This window comes from Ornithorhynchus anatinus, chromosome 1, assembly GCF_004115215.2.
Source record: "Ornithorhynchus anatinus isolate Pmale09 chromosome 1, mOrnAna1.pri.v4, whole genome shotgun sequence".
Lineage (NCBI taxonomy): Eukaryota > Metazoa > Chordata > Mammalia > Monotremata > Ornithorhynchidae > Ornithorhynchus > Ornithorhynchus anatinus.
The window spans coordinates 26142414-26164710 of record NC_041728.1 but is presented as its reverse complement, the minus strand read 5'-3'; the positions used below and the strand labels follow the sequence as shown (position 1 = coordinate 26164710).

Sequence of the window (22297 nt, the reverse complement as noted above, 5' to 3'; positions counted from 1 at the left end):
AATGAGGTTTGGGGACCTGTTGATGTGGGTGTGTGTAAAGTCTAGTGGAAAGAGCATAGGCCTGAGAGTCAGAGGATGTGGATCCTAATCCCGGCTCTGCCACGTGTCTGCTCTGTGACCTTGGGCAAGTCATTTCGCTTCTCTGGGACTCAGTTACCTCATCCATAAAATGGGGATTAAGACTGTGAACCCCAGGGGGACAGGGACTGTGGCCAACCTGATTACCTTGTGTCTACCCCAGTGCTTAGAACAGTGCCTGGCACATAGTAAGAACTTAAATACCACTATTAGTATTGTTGTTATTACTTTTATTATTATTATTATAACCCAAAAGGAAAGGGCTGTCAATCTTGTAGGGTATTGGATTGGGACTAGTGGAATCAGTGGGAGGAATGATTCCCTTTCCTATCATGTTTATTGTGCACCGAGAGAACAGCAGGCCATTTATCCAGCCTGGATCTGAAATAATTCTGCTCCTTCCCCCTGGCTTTGGGAATGACTGTCCAGGTTAGCATCTGAATTTCCTTTCTTGCCATTGCAGAGATATGATTAGCTAGGGAATTGTAGAGGCGTTCCCTGGAAACCAAGGGGAGTAAAGATGGGCAGGCGCTAAAAATATATTCGCAGAGGTGACTCACACTGTGAGGCCGTATTTGTCCATGCACCCACGAGTGACTCAGTGAAATGATTTTTTTGCTTTCTCGGGAATCGTTAGCATGGCAGAAATGAAATTCCCCTGCGGCGGACCAGGTGACAGAGCCCTTTTTTCTCACCTCCAAGAACGATGCATTCCAGAACTTCCCGCTAACACCCCCAGGGATTTCAGGTAGCCGCATGGCCGGCCCTTCCCGTGAGCCATTTCCCCACCGCTCAGGACCTCCTGCTGAATCCCAGCAAGCCACTTGGACTTTTTATTCCAAAGACACTTCCCTCCTCTACCCCCATCCTCCGTGACTGCTGGAGTCTGCCACAACGCTCCATTCCCTGGCCCAGCCTGTAACTCAGGCAAGTTTCATTTGTGTCTGTGTGTGTGTCTGGACATATACATACATTTGCGTGTCTTTTGGGAAATGCGTTTGGAACGGCAGGTTGTTCTCACTTGTCAAAACGGCGCCTTTGAAATACAAGGTTTCTGAGCCGAGATAATAATAATAGTCATAGTATTTGTTAAACGCTTATTTTGTGGCAAGCACCATTCTAAGCGGTGGAATAGGCACAAGTTAATCAGGTTGAACACAGTCCCTGTCCCACATGGGGCTCACAGTCTAAATAGGAGGGAGAAGGGGTTTGAATTCCCATTTTACAGATGTGGAAGCTGAGGCACAGAGACGTTAGGTGATTTAAGGTCACCCAGCAAGCAATTGGCAGAGCCGGGATGAGAGCCCAGGTCCTCTGACTCCCAGGCCCGTGCTCTTTCCACTAGGCCACGCTGCTTCCTTTCGCACTAAGCAGTCATTTTCATTTTCAAATATCGCTATAAGATTCAGTCTCCTTAATGAGATCTATTAACCACATCTGGATTGAAATGCATGCAACAAGGAAGGATCTACTTTAACCAAGAGGAGGGAGGGGGGCAGTCTGGGGAGTGGTCACTGGGCGTAATAATAATAATAATTGTGACATTTGTTAAGAGCTTACTATGTGCCAGGCCCTGTTCTATGCGCTGGGGTAAAGACAAGCAAAGCAGATTGGATAAGTTCCTGTCCCACATGGGGCTCACGATCTTATCCCCCATTTTAAAGCAGAGGTAACTGAGACACGGAGAAGTTAAAGACTAGTGGCAGAGCTGGGATTGGAACCCAGGTCCTTCCGACTCCCCGGCCTGTGCTGTAATAATAATGTTGGTATTTGTTAAGCGCTTACTATGTGCAGAGCACTGTTCTAAGTGCTGGGGTAGATACAGGGTGATCAGGTAATCAGGTTGTCCCACGTGAGGCTCACAGTTAATCCCCATTTTACAGATGAGGTAACAGGAACAGAGAAGTTAAGTGACTTGCCCACAGTCACACAGCTGACGAGTGGCAGAGCCGGGAGTCGAACCCATGACCTCTGACTCCGTAGCCCAAAGCATAAAAGGTGAAGATGAACAGGCATGAATTGAGGTAGAGGAGCAGGGGAACTGAAAGGAGTGCGAACTGGGGGAGAGAGGAACAAGGGCTGGTAGCTGGGATCGAGGAAGGCACGAAGATCTGGTTACGTTGACAGCAAAGGGAAGCTGTTGGGAGGATCTGAGAGGTGGGGGATCCCGCATTAGAAGGGAAAGGCAGTTCATCATCCCGCAGAGTGGAAGGTCGCCTCGTCAGAGGTTAGAGCGGAGGTTCCACCCCCAGATCTCTCACCTCCCATCTCACTGACATCACACCATGGCGGAACTCATGGGAGATACTGGAGATTGGGTTCTAAGGCTGCCTCTCCACCCCTCCGGGTGACGCAAAGGACGGCCCCACCCACTCTGAATGGCTAGAGGAGAAGAGAGGAGTCTGGGCCACCGGGGACTCATACGGCCAACTGCTCCTTGCCTCTTGCGGGTGGGGTGGGGCCGCCTTGGACCCGTGACCCGGGGCGGTTCCCTCAGCTGCCCCTTCCCAACGGAGAACGGCAAAATTAGAGTCCAGGCCCAACGTGGGGCCTGGGCCCGAAAGCGCCGGTTTAAACAGAAGTGACTCCGTTAAAATTCAAGGCGTGCCCGAACGTGTGGTTAATAAGGCTCACAGCGAGGTGGGGCGCTCGATCCAGCAGGGACTGAGGGAGCGTGGCCTTGTGGGAAGGGCACAAAACTGGGAGTCGGAGACCTGAGTTCGAGTCCCACCTCTGCCATCTGGCTGCTGTGTGATCCTGGGCAAGTCACTTAAACTCTTTTCCTCAGTTTCCTCCTCTCTAAAATGTGGATAAAATACCCATTCTCCCTCCTACTTAGAGTGTGATCCCCACGAGGAAGAGGGGCTGTGTCTCATCTGGTTATATTGTCCTTATCCCAGCCCTGACTACAGAACTTGCCATGTGGTAAACACTTAAGCTTCTGCGCGGGCCTGGGAGTCAGAAGGACCTGGGTCCTTCTGCCACTTGCCTGCTGTGTGACCTTGGTCAAGTCCCTTCACTTCTCTATGCCTCAGTTTCCTCATCTGTAAAATGGAGATTGACAGTGAGCCCCATGAAGGGCCAGAGACTGCATCCAAACTGATTTGTTTGTATCCACCCCGGTGCTTAGTACAGTGACTGGCACATAATAGGCGCTTCACAAATACCATTTTTATTATCAGTATTCTTATTACCAGGCGGTAGTATTATTGTCTTTATTGTTATTTTGAAGATCAGGAATCTTATCTCCACTTAATAGGCCTAGAGAGGTTCAGTGACGTGCCCAAGATCACACGATAGCAGAACTGGAACTTGACCCCACATCTCGTGACCGCTTCCCCCGGTTCCATTTTCTTCCCTCTAGACCTCACTGCCTCTCACGACTGGCCCACTGTATCACCATCACCTTTGGGATTGGGAAAGCTAAGAGCGGGGAGAAAACCCTGTTGCCTTAACTCTGCTGGGCACACCACGAGGCAGGTCAAAGTGATTACATTTCAGGCCCTCACATTGTCCTTAAATCTCTTCTGACCGGCCCCTGGGCCCGACTGGATCAGGGAAGGTAAACGGCGTTTTGGGTGCTCCCCAGCCGCTGCCTCTCCTCGCATCATCCCTTCCATAGGTGAGACGGGACTGCCCGAGCGGGACTCGATCTCCACGAAAACTTTCCCTGCCCTTTTCTTCCTTGTTGTCGAGCGTGCCGGCGCGATGCGTTGGGATAGCACCCTTCCCGCCGGGCTCCCACGACTTAGCACCTCGAAGCATCTGAACTTTCAAAAGAGCGTCCGAGAGGATCTCTGGGCAGACCCCGGCTTCCTGAGCACCAGGCCAAGCGCAGAAAAACATAGCAACCAAGTCGGTTTGTTGTTCCGTCTCCAAGGGATGTCTGAGGCTGCGGATTAACCGCCCCCGGCCGGGCCCCCGCCCCACCCGAAAGGAGCGACTCCTCAGAGGAAGCAATGAATTGGACGTGGTGACTTGACTGACTCCCGGCCGCTGGGGCCTGTCCAGCGAGTCCAGGTGCCTCTGGCTGCAGCCTGAGGGACGAACGAGTGGGAACCCTCCGGGTTCTCCGACCCAGCTCACCAAATAATAATAGTCATAATAATAGGGGTATTGTTAAGCACTTACTATGTCCTAGCACTGGGGTAGATTCAAGGTAATCAGGTTGGAAAGGGAGGCTGGTCTGGGGATTTGGTCTGCTTCACTTCTCTGTGCCTCAATGACCTCATCTGTAAAATGGGGATTTATATAGTGAGCCCCATGAAGGGACAGGGACTGGGTCGGGCTTTTCCCACTTTTTCAGTTTGGACACTTTCAAGGCCTGGCCTGTGGGAACCTGATCCTAGAAATATCTAAGGGTTCTAGTTCTTGAATGCTCTGCTGTGAAAGTCTCTGTCTGGTTTAAGACGGGGAAGAAAAAAAGACCCGGGAATGTAAATGTCAAAAGTTTTTATGAGGAAAAAAAGAAAACTCAAAACACTCAGAAATTCCCCAAGTAGTCAGTGTGGATTTGAGGCAGGGGTGAACCAGAGTTCAGAGTCTTTCTTGCGTTTAGGACATAATGGAGGGGTTTCTTCTCTTCTCTAATTTGCCTCTTTCAGTGGACTCAACTGACAACAGCTTATCCTTCAGAAAATCACTTACCTTGACAAGTGTCTACGTGAGCGGCGACAGTTGAGAGAGCAGGATTAAATCTGGGTGAAGACACGTTGTTTAGTTTTTAACTTGTGACTTGAAACTTTCAGCACCCAGATATTAATGCTTCTAGTCAGATTCCCTGGCAATTCCGATAAGAGAAACAGGTGGCAGACTCTAAACAAAGCCATGCCTCTGGTTCTGGGGGGAGTGACCCAATACACTCGTCTTAGCTACGTAGCATTCAATTGTCTAGAGGGTCAGAGGACAGCGAGAAGGGGCTTCCACGAAATGTATTGGGGCTTCATTTGTCATAGGCTCTGGTTGGGCAAGTGAGTCATTCGTCAGGAGTCGTTACAGGGTAACCAATTCAGTGCTTTCCTCTGAGCCATTGTGGAAAGGGAGAAAGACTCTTAAAAAAAAAAAAAAAAAAAGAAAACGTTGTCTCAGATGCCCTGGCAGTGAGGTTAAGACCCTCTGTCCATTTCCAAATGGAGGAGACGTTTGACCCCGAGTCACCATTAGGCATCCCGCTCAGGCATCTCAGCCAAACCGGGAATTGGGATACCCCGAAAGTGATCTGAAATGGACCATGCGCTTCCCCTTGCAAATGCTGCCATTCTGGTTGGCTGCGGGTGGCCTTTTCTCCGTCCGCTCGAACATTTCTCATATTTCAAACCCCAGCCAGGCGGCGTGATCAGGAACGGCTCAGTGGGGGAGAGCCGCTCTGGTTTCTGCGACCTCTAGCCTCACCGGAGATCGGCTGCCAGCCGTTCGCTCGGCGCTGGGGATGGAGGGCTTCGTGTTGGTTTTCCCCGTCCCCTCTGGCAGGCTCGTAGAGCAGCCGGGTCCACAGGGAGCAGAGCCACAGGCCTCTGCCAGGAAGTTGATTTTTTTTTTTTCCTTAGCCCTCCTTTCCCACTGCCTCCCTTAGCTTCCCCCTTCCCTCCCGCCAACGCCAGCATTTTTTCCTTCTCTTCACCGGTGACCATCACAACTACTTGTTACTAGATTGAGTCTAGACTACCCTCTCCTCATCCTCCTGTAACTTTTGGCTTGGCGCAAAAGCTCTGGCCGGGGCCGCCCTCGATCTGCCCGTCCCCGCCGCTTCCCCTGGACTTGGTCTGCAGGTCTTGTGAAGGGGAGAAAGCCTGCTGTCAGAGTTCGGGAGACCTAATGAAGACAGCACCGTTGCTCGGGATTCATATCCAGCCTTGGCAAATACCGGTTTCTTTCTCCCTGCTCACCTATCAAATGTAGCCCTTTCCCCCTCCCTCCATCTCTCTTTCTTCTTGCTCTTCTCCCCGCAACTATCTCCCCACCACCTTTCTCTATTCTCCCCCTTTTTCTCCTGAAGGAAATAAGGAAGCCACGGGAAGCGTGGGCCTGGGTGCCAGAGGCCCTGGGTTCTAATTCCGCCTCCACCACCTACCTACCGTGTATCCTTGGGAAAGTCACTTAACTTCTCGCCACCTCAGTTCCCTCATCTGCAGAATTAAGATTCAATACCCGTTCTCCTTCCTACTTAGATGGTGAGCACCATGTGGAACCTGATTACCTTATGTCTAGTAATAATAACTGTGGTATTTGTTAGATGCTTCCTATGTGGCAGGCACTGTACCAAGCGCTGGGGTGGCTCCAAGCAAATCGGGTGGGACACAGTCCCTGTTCCACGTGGGGCTCACGGTCTCAATCCCCATTTTACAGATGAGGTAACTGAGGCACAGAGAAGTGAAGTGATTTGCCTAAGGTTACACAGCAGACACGTGGCAGACTTGTTCATTCCAAGCGCTTAATACAGTGCTCTGCACATAGTAAGGGCTCAATAAATACTATTGAATGAATGAGCTTCCCATTCCCATGCCTGTGCTCTATCCACTACGCCACCCAGTGTTTAGTAGAGCGCTTGGCGTATAACCAGAGCTTAACAAATACCACTGTAAAGTCACCTGGCCTACTGCCACCCGGCGGAACTGGGGGTTGGCCCGCGCCGTGGGTTGGTATCACCCATGTCCCCGGGCCAGTGTACATTTTCACACGCTCCGGAGGCTGGCTTAGACTAGGATGACGTGAGGTAGGGTGGCGTCACCGAAGGCCGTCCCGGCTGAGTCGGGGCCGGATCACCCAGCTGGGCCGGCAGACGCTGCTCACTTCGGTAGTCTCCCCTGGGAGAGCAATGGGATGGTGCCGCCTCACCAGAGGACAGAAACCGTCTGTGGACTCAGACATTTGAACTCTGGGCTGTTTTTCTGTGAGTGTGTGGTATTTTTTAAGTGCTTACTATATGCCAGGCACTGTACTGAGCACTGGGGTAGATACAAGTTAATCGGGTCGGATACAGTCCCTGTCTCATACAGTCTTTATCCTCACTGAACAAGTGAGGGAACTGAGGCCCAGAGAAGTGAAACGACTTGCCCGAGGTCACCCAGCAGACAAGTGGCAGTGCCGGGATTAGAACCCAGGTCCTTCAGATTCCCAGGCCCGTGCTCTATCCACTAGGCCACGCTGCCACCTCACCCAGGACCGGGTTGCCCATTCGTCGGGTTTTGCATGCTGGGCAGTTGGTCCTCAGCCTCCCAGTTTCTCGTCCAGAAGGAATTCCGTGCTGGACAAACGGTATGTCTGGCTTTTTGAATTTAAGCACCAAGCTTCCCTCGGCCTTGGCTCCTGCTGCTGAGTCCGGCTGGTGTCCTGCCAGCGGTGCACAGGTGCTGAAGGGAGCACAGGTCTGGGGCAAAAGGCGCGGGTGGCATCATCACATTAGGCTGTGTGCCCGGAGGGGGAGAGTGGGAGAGGGTGGTCACTGGCCTCGGGGAACCTTTAACCCAGAGCTGGGAAGAGTCTGATCCAAGATGGCCCAGGAAGCCCCCACCCCCAGACCCTTCAGGCAGGGAAGGGTGGAGACCTTCCCAGGTTTGACTCATGAGGAGTGTTTCAGGCTCGGGGGTTGTTACACATAAATTGGGTAGGAGAAATTCTAGTAGGCCACTTTCAAGAAAGATGTTTTTTCCTAGTCTGATTAATATTAAAAATGAATGTAGCTTGGTTTTTTTTTTAATATTCTGGGGGTGGAAAGAAGAACGGCAAATGGGAAAGAATCCTTTTTTTTGGAAACCCTAAATTCATACGCCTAAGGATTTTATCAAGCTCTATGTCCGGGCAGGCTCTCCCCGACCTCTTGACACCGTTCCTGGGTCACAGAATGCCTCTGAATCATCCAACCATCCACCAATCCGTCCATTCTCATCGAATCAGTGGTCTGCAGAGCGTGGGATTCTCCCCGACCTGCTGTTCTCCAAGGACACAGCGCCCGAGTCCCAGCAGGAGCGGCTGTATAGGTTCGGGTTGTGGTCCAGCCTCCAGGTCCCCCCTTAGAGATTCTTGGACCTCTGAGGTCGGGAACCAGGCTTTCCCTCCCTCCTTCCTCCCCTAAATGTCAAGGTCCATGGTTCGGTCACAGCAAGTGCTCGAAAAATGCCAGTGCTGTGAATGGGTTGACCCTTGGACCTTCTGTTTTCACCTCCCCCAGACTGGCACTTGGCTCTCCCCTCCTGAGGTTGCTGGGTTTCCCCCCGTCTACACATAGAGGACCTTAAAGTCTTCCTGTTTGTACTCCTGGCATTTAGAGTTCGGACATCTGTGCGCTGCTCAGCTATTTCCTCTCAGACCGTCCTCCCATTAACTTGTAGTTTATTGTTCTTCTTCCTCCTCCTTTTCCTCTAGGACTCAGGTTTGCCACCAGTTCACTGTAATGACTCCCCGCAAGTATTCTGAGGGAAATTAAAAGCCTGGAGTGGGGCAATTTAGAGATAGGAATAAGGAAGGCCTTGTTTATACTTTTGACCAAAACAAGACTTTAGAAGCCCCATTTTCTCCTCGGCATCCCTGCTATTGAATTAGCCTTTTCTAATTCAGAAATTAGAATTGCAATCCGGAGGCATCAGTGTTACTAATAATGTGGCATTTGTTAAGTGCTTAACTGTGTCAAGTACTGTACTAAGCATCAAGGTGGATATAAGATTATCAGATCAGACACAGTCCCCGTCCCGCTTGGGGCTCACATTCTAAGAGGTAGGGAGAACAGCCGATGAAACTGAGGCATGGAGAAGTGAAATGACTTGCCCAGGATCACTCAGCAAGACAGGAGGCAGAGCTGAGATTAAAACCCAGGTTTCCTGGTTCCCTTTTTACAGCTGATGAAACTGAGGCATGGAGAAGTGAAATGACTTGCCCAGGGTCACTCAGCAAGACAGGAGGCAGAGCTGAGATTAAAACCCAGGTTTCCTGGTTCCCTAGCTCTTCCACTAGGCCTCGTTGCTTCTTCCGCCATCTCCTTTCCACCCTCCACGCAACCCTTCATCTACCCGGGCAGTAGACTGTCCGGAGACTTCCTCGTGGCTCGGCCTTTCTTGGCTTATAATAATTATACTAGTTATCGTATCGATAAAATGCATACTGTGTACCAAGTTGGACACGGTCCTATCAATCAATCGATGGTATTTATTGAGCACTTACTATGTGCAGAGCACTGTACTAAGCACTTGGGAGAGTACAGTTCAACAAAGTTGGTAGACCCCCCGACGAGCTTCGAGACTAGAAGTCCTGTCCCATGCAGGGCTGACAAGTCTCCGAAGGAGAGCAATCATATATCTTATCCCTGTTTTGCAGATGAGGAAACTAAGGCTCAGCGAGGTGAAGTGACTTGCCCAAAGTCACCTAGCAGGCCAGTGGCAGAGGAAGGGCTAACGCCTTGGGTCACCTGACTCCTATTCCCGTGATTCATTGTCCTCGGATTGAGTCCTGGGAGAGCACAGTCTCCTCCCCAAGACAGAGCCTAGTTTGTCACCCATCTTGTGAATGGCCACTCTTGTTTAAGAGAAGGCAGGGGGCCCGGAGGCCGCGGGGGCGGGGGTCACAGTGAGCAGCCTCGACAGAATGTGTGGGAAGCTGGGACGGCATTGGACTTTGGGATGTGTGGGTTTGCCGACGCCCGAGTCTTGGGTCCGGGAACCCCGGACGAGTCTCGGTCCCGAGACTTTCGGGACCGGGGAACCCGTAGGAAGGAATCGACGAGACCTAGTGGCAAGCACAGGGCCACATGCCCTCTCTCGCCGCTGCCCATTTGGGTCCCCCTGGGGCAGAGGTGGGCAAGGGCGCAGCACCTTGCAAAAAACGCTCAGTTCTTTTCGTGTAGGCCCGCGGACGGGAGCGATCACCCCTTTCCCTTAGCTCTCTACGCACTGAGTTGTAATCGTGGTCGTGAGCTCACCGACTTCACCGAGCCTGATCAGAAATTGCCCTTGGCAGCTTAAAGGGCCATATTTTTAAGACCAGTTTGAAGCCACCCTTAATCTTGCAGAATATGCCAGGAGGGAAATTGAAAATCACTCCACAGCCATGGCAGCTTAGGGCCTCTTTCATCCCAGTCATTGGGTTTTGGGGTTTTTGGCGGGTTTTTTTAATGATGTCATCTGATTGGTTTGGCCGATGGTAACAAAACAAGACACTTTATTAGGCCATTAATAAGAGTAGTTACTGAAGATAAGTGCTTCTGGAATGTATGGAAATCAGCCTCTGAGGCCATTTATAACTGATGAGAAAAATTATACCGCTCAGCTTTAATAATTCACCAAAGAGGGGTGGATAAACAGCAGTGAGCATTAATTTTATAGGACAGTTTCATGCAGTTCACGTATTGAAAGATAAGGGACTTGGCTCTTGACTCTTACTCGGATTTTACAGTCTTTCGATATATGGAAAAGGCCTATCGAATCTCTCTTAGTTGAGCCAGAGGAATGAGAACCGTTTTCTTTGTCGTGGCGATTCGTATTTTAACAGACCCCCACCGAGATCTTTCGGCGATTTCCATCAAGGTCTCCGAGATCATAAGCACTGGACTCGTGGCGTTTATCCAGCACCTGACAACCCAGTCTGGCAAGAGTCAAACGAGACAGTAATCCCAGAGTTTTCACGAGGAAACCAAAGAACCCTCAGTTGGAGAAGCAGCGTGGCTCAGTGGAAAGAGCACGGGCTTTGGAGTCAGGGCTCATGAGTTCGAATCCCAGCTCTGCCACTTGTCGGCTGTGTGACTGTGGGCAAGTCACTTAACTTCTCCGTGCCTCAGTTCCCTCATCTGTAAAATGGGGATTAAGACTGTGAGCCCCACGTGGGACAACCTGATTCCCCTATGTCTACCCCAGCGCTTAGAACAGTGCTCGGCACATAGTAAGCGCTTAAATACCAACATTATTATTATTATTATTACTGAAGGATGGTGCCATAATTGATGGGGACATATTTCTCAGAGGAAAAATGCCATTGGTTTTGCGGAATCAATCGGTGAATCAATCAGTGATATTTATTGTACAGCTTATCGTGTACGGGGCACGGTCCTAAACGCTCGGGAGAATATAATACGATAGATTTGGTAAACACATTCCCTGAGCATGACGAGTTTTGGAAGTGCCCATCTGAGGTTGGGGGGTTCGGGCCTCAGTGATTGTCAGACAATTGTATTTATTGAGCACTTACTGTTTGCAGAGCACTCTACGCTTGGGAGAGAACAGTATAACAAATGAACAGACACATTCCCTGACCACAATGAACTTACAGTATAGTGGAGGCTTTTCCATATTTCTCATCGTAAGCTTGGTCTGTGATGCTCACTCCGGATGGGGTGGGGAAGGGGCTTCTGAGGAAATTCCATGGAGGGATCGAGGCCGTCGCCAGAGGCCCCGAGCTATAGGGAGACCGACGAGATCAGAGCTGTTCATTGTGGGGTCAAAGCACCCCCAGGGAACCAAGAGTTCCCCGATTGGGTCTGACGGGTCAGTGTGGGGGGCAGTTTAAGGAGCAGAACCTTGGTCCCGGGAAGTAGTTCCGCTCCATAAGTCACCGCTTCCCTCCCCATCTCTCCCTCCCCAGTTTGGGCCCAAGTTTCTGCCTAGAGTGACCTCATTGAGGCTGGAGGTAGGGGGAGAGAGGAGGAAACTCATCACCCAGTTCCCAGTTGATACATTCCTGAACCGTTAGGCGATTTCAGCCACGAGAGCCAAGGCCGATTCCCGCATCGATGACTTTCCGTGTGATTTGTACCGGTCTTTGGAGACCAAGCCCTGCCAAGCCACTGCATCTTTACAGTTTTGCTCTCCCCCCCGCAGAAAGTTTTAATGCAGTTTGGACGTGCACTTAATCGCGAGCGTATTTCCTAAACGCCGTGCCTCCCTGATCGATCGGGGGAATTCTTCGAGGCGGTAAGCTTCGGACCTTAGGGGTTACAAGTATGTATTTATTAAGCACTTCTTGTGTGCCAAGCCCTGAGCTAAGTGTTGGGGTGGATTCAAGATAATCAAGTTGGACACAGTCCATATCCCATACAGGGTTCAAAATCTAAGAGGCTGGGAAAGTAAGGATCTTATTCCCCTTTCGTAGCTCAGAATACTTGGGCCAAAAGAGGCGAAGCGACTCGGCCATGGCCCCACAGCAGGCCAGTGACAGAGTTGAGATTAGAACCGAGGTCTCCTGAATCCCAGTGCGGCCTCCTCGTGTTCATTCATTCAATTGTATTTATTGAGCGCTTACTGTGTGCAGAGCACTGTACTAAGTGTTTGGAAAGTACAATCGAGCAGTAAAGAGAGATAATCCCTGCCCACAATGGGCTTACAGCCTAGAAGGGGAGGAGACGGACATCGAAACAAGTAAATAGGAATCAATAGCATCAATATAAATAAATAGAATTATGGATATATACACAGCAAAACAAGTAAACAGGCATTACTGTAAAAATAAATAGGATTCTGTCCATCTCTAGTTGAAAATCCCAGTCATTCCTGCATCATCTCCATTATGTCCTTATTGTCCATCATCCATACGTTTGAGAGACAGCGAAAGCGGGGATTCCAATGGGCTGTTGTCAGGGTCTCCCCCCGTTGCACCTCCTAGCTTGCCATGAGTGCCCCGTGGACATCACCACAGGGATCCCAAACGCAGGTTCAGACCCCCGTGGCTTCAAGCTGAACCCCTAGGAGGGAAAAGCCAGAGTAAACCCGACTGAAAGGAAATGGCCCCGAGGACGTCTGACATCCGTGGAGGCATTCTGCTGGGTTTCAGCACGTCTGCCAAATACGGAATAAAAATGATCTTATTAACGAGAGAATTATCACACTTCTATGGGGCATTTCGCCCCTCAGTGAATCCAAAGGTCCCTTCCAGCTTGGTGTCTGAGGGAGTTGCCAAGCTCGGGACCAGAATGCGGCCAGGTCTGGGGTGGAGCCAAGCAACAAGGCTAGAAGTAAAGGGACGCTGGTTCCCATCTTCTTAATGCCTGAGCATCCATTGGGATGTTGCAAGATCCTCTCTAGACTATAAGCTCCCTGTAAGCTCCCTCCTGTTCTCAGGGAACGTATCCTACAATTCTGTTGATTTGTACTCTCCCAAGCGCTTAATATAGTGCTCTGCCCACAGTAGGCGCTCAATAAACCCCCCGATTGATTGATTGGGATGCCCTCAGGAGAAGGCACTTGGATTCTTGGTCACATGATTTCTCCTCCTCTTCATGCGTCCCTAGCAGAACTGCCTCTCGACGCTGATGTCTGACAGACCGGGGCTCTCCCGAGACGTGGAGCTGGTTTCCGTTAGGGAATTCCAAGGATGAAGCTCACCGTTCATTCACGGGCCCTCCCTCCTCCCGCTGCATCCTTAGGCTGTTTCCCGGATTCCTTCCGGGGCAGAGCGACACAAACGGCATGCCCTCCCTGAGGTCAGCCCCTCCCACTCGGCCCCTAGCCTCGTTCCGCTTGCCTCCCCTCTGCGCGGCGGGCACATCTCACCGAGAGGCTCTCAGCTGAATGACCCTGTCTCGGACCTATCATTCTCTGACTCACTTCCTGACCCCCGTCACTCCCCCAGCCTCTCAAACGCCCCCCGCTCGAGTTTCCTTTCGGTTGGAGGGGAGCCGAGGGGGCCGGCCCGCATGGACTTCACTCTCCGTGTGGATTTAGAGATTTTTAATTGGATCCATTAGAAAGGTCCCTGGCGCAGACATAACTCCAGACCTCACACTGTTCTCCCGAGGGTCAGAAGCAGGCCTTGGCCCAAACTCAGCCAATATATTCAAATCAGGGGTCTTCTATTAAACTTTATGTTTGATACTGAATGCATCTTTTTCATCCCGACCGTGACTGAACCACTCCGGAGTATCCAGCCCTGATCTAGGCACTTGGGGGACAGGCGGAAGATGCCGTTCCTGCCCTCGAGAGGCCTCGGGGCCGCTCCATCCGCTCCACGTCAATAACTCTTGTTCATCCTAACACCGTAGTGTTAGAACGAAGTGGGACCTCGTGGAAAGAGCACGGGTCTTGGAGTCAGAGGATCTGGGTTCTTTTCCGGGCTTCGCCACTTGCCTGCCGGGTGATCTTGGGCAAATGGTTTAATTTTTCTGGGCCTCACCACCCCCATCATCTGAAAAATGGGGACTCACTGCCTGTTCTTCCTCCTACAAGACCCTCAGCCCACTGAGGGATGGGCAGCCTCTCCAACCTGATTATCTTTTGCTTGGGACATAGTAAGCGTTTAACAAATACCACAGTCGTCTCGGGGCAGTGAATTGCTTTCAGATTGGCCGGAGGACTTTTGAGTCATGGTTCTGATCCTTCATTTTTTCCCACCCAAGCGAGATATCTCTTCTGTGAAGAGGATTTATCCTCGGGGGGCGAGGTCAGATTTGACCTCTTTCAGATCGGGGGCCTCCTGAGACAAGACATGATTGCCATAGGAACAGGGAACACTTTGACACCACCGTGTTCATCGACAGCATTGATTGGGAGCCGATCGGGTGCCTGGAAGCATATTACAGAGTAACAGCACTAGCTGCTCTGTTTCTGATGATTTTCCCACTAATAATAATGGTATTTGTTAAGCATTTACTCTGTGCCAGGCATTAAGTGCTGGGGTGGATATAAGCAAATCGAGTTGGACACTGTCCGTATCTCACGTGAGGCTCACAGTCTCAATCCCCATTTTACAGATGAGGTAACTGAGGCACAGAGAAGTGATCTGCCCAAGGTCACACTGCAGACAAGTGCCAGAGCCAGGATTAGAACCCATGACCCTCTGACTCCCAGGATCGTGTTCTATCTACTGTGCCATGCTGCTTTTCTAGACTTCAAGATGCTGGAGGGCAGGAATCGTGTCTAGTGATCCTTTTGGATTCTCACAACTACTGAATTCAGTGCTCTCAGTTTACAGTAGGTGCTCAAGAGATACTACTGATTGATTGGAATCCAGGAGTAAGGCAGTGGGAGAGGGACCCAGAGAAGTAAAGTTTGGGTAGAGGAGGTGCTGAGGCCCTTTTGAATGAGTCTCAAAGTGACTGTGCTTACATTAGTCAATTTCCAAAACTCCCTTTGAGCACAGTTGGGAAACTTCCACCACCCCACCACAGTTAGAGTCTTGAGACGGCGAGTTGCAAAACGTGTTCATTTATCTTGGATGTAAAAAACCGCTCACCGACAAGAGTGATGCAGACCCTGGGCGAGTTCCCAGCTCTGAAAGTACTGGGGGAGAACAGCCTGTGAACGCTCAGTGACCTCTTTTATAGCTCATGGATTGTCCGTCCGTCTGTAGCAAGAGATCGGGCAACTGCCAGCTTCATGGAGGCTTTCTGCTCGGCTTTGCCCAGCCTCACCTCAGAAAAGGGTAGAAGACGGGGGTGTGTTCTCGAAGAGTCTTGGGTAACCACTGATTCGACAGGCGCTAATGGGATTGGGGCTGGGTGGTTCACAGATACACCAAGATTGGCATTTACCATCCCAAGTTCCAACATTATTATGTCCACCTCTATCCAGATGCTCTGGATGCTTGTCATTCATTCATTCATTCAGTAGTATTTATTGAGCGCTTACTATGTGCAGAGCACTGTACTTAGCGCTTGAAACGTACAATTCGGCTGCAGGTAGAGACAATCCCTACCCAATGATGGGCTCACAGTCTAAACGGGGGAAACAAAGCAAAACAGAACAAAACAAAACAACATCAACAAGATAAATAGAATTATGGAGATATACAGCTCGTTAACACAATAGGGTAATTATATCTATTTAACATTATTGTATTAAATACCGTGAAGTTACAGAAACACAGAGGTACCATAAGGTACCGGAAGCCACCGTCAGAGGCTGGGAGGCCCAGTAGCGTCACATCTTAGCTGGTGCCGCACGCCTGCTGACGTTTCTTCCTAAACAGACTCTAACTGTGCTATTTGCAGGTCGGGTTCCCCTAGAATAGACTTGTATTGTGGGATGATCGTTCTACCCCTTCACGTAATGGTCTCTCCGATACCCCGACTCTGCCTGAGCCATCCTGTTCTTGAATCCAGATGAGCCTCTGGTCTGTGCTCTCTCTACCCTTTTTTGACTCACCTCCCAGCGGCCGCTGGGGCGTTTTGCGGTGGCCAATGTTCCTCGCACATCCTGGCCAGCAAGGCTACGCCGAGATGAGCACGGCTTTATGGCTGGGAGTTCAGTAGTGTCCCAGAATCTCCTGGCTTGTGGTCTCCTAACTGCCATTGGATGTTAAGCCCGGCTCGGAGGTGACCCTCAAGAAGTCAGGTGTGGCGACTGCAGAAGGCTGAGCGGTCCAGTTGACGTTTTATTCTCTCCAGAGCCATGATGGAATGAGGAGGAAAAGTGGGGGGCTGGACAAGATTTGGGGTGAATCTGTTGGCTTCTGATCTGTTCTTCCAGCCACAGAAACCCCAGTTCTTGCAGGCTACTCCATCCGGCCTTATCATCAGTTCCCCTCCTAGCTAAGTAAATATGAACTTTGCTCTTGTTTTCTAAGCTGAGCCTTGGAGCTCTGAGATCACCAGCCTGTGCACCATTCTGGAGAGCGGTCAGGTAAGGTTGAAACTGACAAGAGCAAGCATTTTTTTACCCACAGGGCATGAACGAATGGAATTGGTTTCCACAGGAGATTGTGCAGGATTTGGATTGTCTCACAGACCTATGGTCGGTGATGGGGAACAGTTAGGGTATTGGAGTGCCACCCTTAACCAGTAAGCTGTGAGACCACCCTGGAAAGAACATGGGACCAGAGGTCCGGGAGACCCAGATTGGAGACATGGCTCCGAGACCCAGCTCTGGCCACTGCTTATGGGACTCTGGGGGAAAAAAAATATCACATAACCTCAGGGTTTCAGTTTCCCCACTGTAGCCAGTAAGCGCTCGATAAATACGATCGAATGAATGAATAAAATGGAACTAATCCCATCTTCTTCCTGTCCTGTGAGGTAGGAAGAAGATGGGATTAGTTCTGAGTTAGACTGGGATTAGACTGAGTTAAGGCATATTACTGTGTCTAGGCAGGCAGTCGTCACATGGTTTCTCCGAGCAACCAGTTGCCACTGGCAGAGACAGAGTCCTGGTCTAGATGGACCATGGGTCTGACCCAATCATGGTGCTGGGCATGCCTGCCTGTTTTCTCTCCAGCTGCGTTTTCCTTCTCTGCAGGCTAGTAATAAGAAAAGCCGAGTAAGGAGATCCCCTTGGTAAAGAGTTCAAGAAGGTCTCAGGTCCCTCTAACCCGCTTTGGGGCATCGGCAGAAAAGGCACTTATCCCGGTGGCTCTCCCGGCGGCACGGGCAGGGAAGATCCTCCCACTTCATCGCCGACGGACGATCCCTCTCCCCACCTTCAAAGCCTTATTGAGGGCACATCTCCTCCAGGAGGCCTTCCCTCACTAAACCCTCATTCCTTCTTCTCCCACTCTCTTCTGCGTCACTCTTGCACTTGGATTTTCACCCCTTATTCACCCCTACCTCAGCCCCACAGCCTGGGACTCAGAAGGACTCAAGTTCCGTTCCCGACTCGGGAATATCAGACGGGGCAGTTGTACGGTTTGGGGTCTTTCAGAGACATCTAGATTTTCGTGGGGAATCTGAGGCGGCGCTCCAGAAAAAGCCAAACAGCCGTAAGCTCCTTGAGGGCGGGAAGTGTGTCTCTCCCTATTACTTTACTAGTACGGCGCTGTGCTCAGCCAGTGCCATTAAATGCGTCTCTCGGAAAACCTTTCCAGAAGCCAGGAATTAGAATTCACCACAAGGGATGCTGGGATCAAGCTAATTCTGAATATTCTACCCCCCCGGCCCCCCGGCACCGTCCAACACACCTTATTTGCTCATTGCGCTCCATGTCTCAGTGGGAGTATGAGTGGCAGGGACAAGAGTGTCTAAGTAGGGCTGCTTAAACGTCGATTCCTCTGCTTAGGTTCTCGGTCGCAAAGTCTTCCTGACTGTCCAGAGCCTCGCTGGCATTCACAACAGGTGACTCTACCGTCATCATCATCATCGTTCGTTTGCGAAGCCCTGGGCTGACTACAAGATAAACAAATCACACCGGGTCTCCCCCTCTCCCTCTTAGTCCCTCCCCCACCCCACTCTGAGGGTACTAATCATAATCATAATAAAATGGCGTTTATGTGCTAAGCACTGGGGTAGATACAAGCTAACCAAATCTCACATGGAGCTCACGGTCTAAGTAGAAGGGAGAACAAATATTGAATCCCCAATTTGCAGATGAGGGGACTGAGGCCCAGAAAAGTCAGATGACTTGCCCAAGGTCACCCTGTAGTACGTAGTGGAGCAGGGATGGGAACCCAGGTCGTCTGGCTCCCAGGCCCGTGCTCTTTCCACTAGGCCATGTTGATTTTCTAAGGGTGAACGTTAACCATTATGGTAGGCTCTGGGTGAAAGATCTCCCTGGCAGTGGTTGAATCACTGTGCTTTTAGGTCACCTGAGCTGAGCCACCGGTTTGTTTGCGTGAGAGGCTGTGGGAGGAGACTCGGCGTTCCGGGAGAGACACTTCGTTTTCAGATAAAATCCAGGAAGCAGCAGGATAGAAAAAGCAGGGCGGGGCAGTTTGAGTCCAACTGGCAAAATGTCTCAAGCCCTGAGCACTTTACGGCCTCTGTGGTCCTTTCCACCTGCATCGACTGCACGATCTCTGCTTTGGAGGTCAGAGGATATGTAGCTTGGGTCTGGTGGGCTCTCGCAGCGCTCAGCGCAGTGCTCAAGAGCAGGGGATACTCGGTAATTGCCAGCGACCGACTGGCAAATGGGTAGCCCCGCTGGGCCGTGCTTGCTTGAGGCGAGAGGAAGGTCGGGGCAGAATTTTCCGAGGGCCTTTTGAGCTCCCCGAGCTTCCTCCTAGGTGGGTGTTTGGTGATACGGTTTTGTAATCAGTTCAGAGAAGCAGCCAAGTCATTGCGGCCTCAAATCTTTCTTTCCCAAATGGCCATTCAGAGGGTGGATACACAGTCGGTCCTTCGGGTCTGAAGAAGACCCGACTGCTGGGGGAAAATGATCCTACTAGAGTTTCTTTGGAAACAATCAGGGACCGCTCCCCTCTCCCATTTGTTTTCACCCATCAACTGTTATTCCTTCCCTGCCCCCAACCCCGAAATGTTTTTTCTTCCTTTGATTCTGGAGGGGACGAGAAAGGCTGATGATTGGGGACCGGTCCACCTCAAAGCTGCACTTTTACAATAGAGAAGCAAGGTGACTTAGTGGAAACAGCACGGGTCTGAGAGCCAGGAGGTCCTGAGTTAATAATAACGTTGGTATTTGTTAAGCGCTTACTATGTGCCGAGCACTGTTCTAAGCGCTGGGGTAGACACAGGGGAATCAGGTTGTCCCACGTGGGGCTCACAGTATTCATCCCCATTTTACAGAGGAGGTCACTGAGGCACCGAGAAGTGAAGTGACTTGCCCACAGTCACACAGCTGACAAGTGGCCGAGCCGGGATTCGAACCCATGACCCGACTCCCAAGCCCGGGCTCTTTCCACTGAGCCACGCTGCTTCTCTCATCCCAGCTCCACTAAAGATCTGCTATGTGACCTTAGGCAAATCACTTAGCTTCTCTGGGCCTCAGTTACTTCATTTGTAAATGGCGATTAAGAGTGTGAGCTCCATGTGGGACAGGGACTGTGTCCAACGTGATTAACTTGTACCTACCCCAGTGCTTAGAACAGTGTTTGGCACATAGTAAGCACTCAACAAGTACAATAGAAATAATAACGATAATTGTGTAACGCCCTCTGTTCCGGGAATGACATCTTCCACTTCCCGGCCCGCCCTCGTCCACCGGCGTGATTCCTTTCTCTCCACAGGGAGCCGTCCAGCTCCCATCGCCTGTTCCCTGGACCGTCTGTCGGTTTCCCCCGGGCCTGCCGTCGGCCTGTGCCGACGCCATGTATTTTGTCCCAGAGGTGTCCCGCGGGCAAGGGGAGTGCGGCTTGACCTCCTTTGTCCCGGGCCCTCCTGGCCCCGGGGACAGGTGACAGCTCAATAAAGGCGACTTGACGGGGAAGATGGGGGTGATGATGGCGACGGCGAGAAATCAGCACCGAGGAGCGGGGCCTGCGCCCCGGAGGCAGGGCGGTGACAGCCTGTCAGACCCCCCGGCGCTCAGCGGGAAGTGGGAGATATGGAGCTGAGGTCGCTGACCCCTCCACCCCGGACCCTGCTGCTCCATTGCAGCTGAACAAACAAGGCCCATGAGCCCTAGGTGCCAGGCAGCTGTGTGTGTTTCCCATGACGCTGACATGACTTTGGCTTGTAAAGTCCCATAATCCCAAATCCTCCCTCCCCAGCCGGGTGCCGGCCTGCCCCTCGCATTTCTCTTGACCTCAGGAGTCCCGAGGCGGAGAGGGAGAGTGCAAATTGAGGGCGCTTGCCTTGGTCTGGGGCTCACTCCCCTCCCCTCGTGGATGGGGGTGCCTCGTGAAGGTCTCTTATAAGAGAAGCCATTTTCTCGGGGTCATGGAAGAAGCCCCCTGTGAAAAGGGGAAACAATGAGAGTTTTGAGCCCAAGACGCGGGGTGAATCGAGAGGCCTGTGAGCTGCGGAATGGCCATTTGTGCGTCGCGATGAATCGGAACGATTGAGGACTTTCATTCTTCTTCGGTTTTTACACAAGGTCCTGTTGTACGCGAGGGGCCGCGATGATAATGACTTAGTTAATGGCATCAGATGTGAGCGACCCGGTCGGAATAGTTCTTCAAAGCGGACGGGCCCTTGGCTGTCTTTGGATTTTATTCAGGGCCTAATAACCCGCTCTGGGCAACTTAATAGATGTTCAACCATTATCGGTCCATTATTCTACTCTTCTTGTTACATTTTCTTTTCAGTTCTCGGTCTCGCATTCGGCGAACAGAACTTCTTGGCTTTCTTGGCTCCCCGTCTCCATTTCTCTGTCAACCTGGGGAGATTAGATGTTGACTTATGCTGCTTCTCTTTATTAATAATAATAATGATTTTGATGATGATATTTGTTCAGCACATGCTATGTGGCAGGCACTGTACTAAGCGCTGGGGTGGATACAAGCAAATTGGTGTGGACACAGTCCCTGTCCCATGAGGGGCTCACAGTCTCCATGCCTATTTTACAGATGAGGTAACTGAGGCAGAGAAGCAGCGTGGCTCAGTGGAAAGAGCATGGGCTTTGGAGTCAGAGGTCATGAGTTTGAATCCCGGCTCTGCCACTTGTCGGCTGTGTGACTGTGGGCAAGTCACTTAACTTCTCTGTGCCTCAAATCACCTCATCTGTAAAATGGGGATTAAGACTGTGAGCCCTACGTGGGACAACCTGATTCCCCTGTGTCTACCCCAGCGCTTAGAACAGTGCTCGGCACTTAGTAAGCGCTTAACAAATACCAACATTAAGTAACTTGCCTAAGGTCACGTGGCAGACAAGCGGCAGAGTCAGAATTAGAACCCATGACCTTCTGACTCCCAGGCCGGGCTTTATCCACTACGCCATGCTGCTTCCCCTTCGACTGTATCTACTAGAGGAGTAGAGATGGGAAAGATAGAGACGTTTCCTCTTGTAGTCATCATAGTTGGGCAAAATGGGTATTTTGGGGAGGCATTCCAGGCATTTTAAGAAAACTTACGCACAAAGAACGTGGCAAGATAAGTCAGTTCTCCTAGAACGTGGGGCAGCATCCCGGACAAACCTTGTGTTTAGGAAATCGCGTGGACTGACCCCCGCCCCCCCTCGCGTTGCTCAACCCGTTTCTTTTGACAACACATCGTGTGAAGTCCAGATGGATGCAGAGTGTTGGACAAATGTTCCTTAATTCCCCCTTGACATTCTGCCCAAGAGGTGCAGTGAAAACCCGTGTTGTGGCTGTATTGATCCGGGATCGAGAAATTAAGTCCCCTCCCCGATGGGAAAGTGAAGAGGTCTGATCCTTTGAGGTCGATTCCCCAGCCGTCGATGATCAGGGTCTACCTCCCCGCCCCCCCCCGCCCCCGCCGGGTCCATCCCCCACGGACCGGGCCCCAGTGGTCCGTCCCCCGCGGTCGATCCCTCACGGCCCTCCCCCTAACGGTCCACCCCTGAGAACGGCTCTTCGGTTTACTCTGGGACAGCCCCGGTGGCATCGAGGCCCCCTTTCCCCTCTACCCGGTGACGGCCTTCGGAAAGGAGCAGAGACCCGCAGCTGTCCTAGACCGTGGCGGTCCTGTCCTCGCCGAACCCTGTGCTGGAGACACCCGTGGCGCCCGCCGGACCCGCCGGTC

The 22297-nt window shown here is 51.4% G+C and overlaps 1 protein-coding gene across 2 annotated transcripts in view; it reads left to right on the top strand.

Annotated features, from left to right (window-relative positions):
- The window catches only part of LHFPL2 (LHFPL tetraspan subfamily member 2), a 183498-nt gene that overhangs the window by 147644 nt on the left and 13557 nt on the right, over positions 1-22297 (top strand). The gene's annotated exons all lie outside the window — the stretch shown is intronic.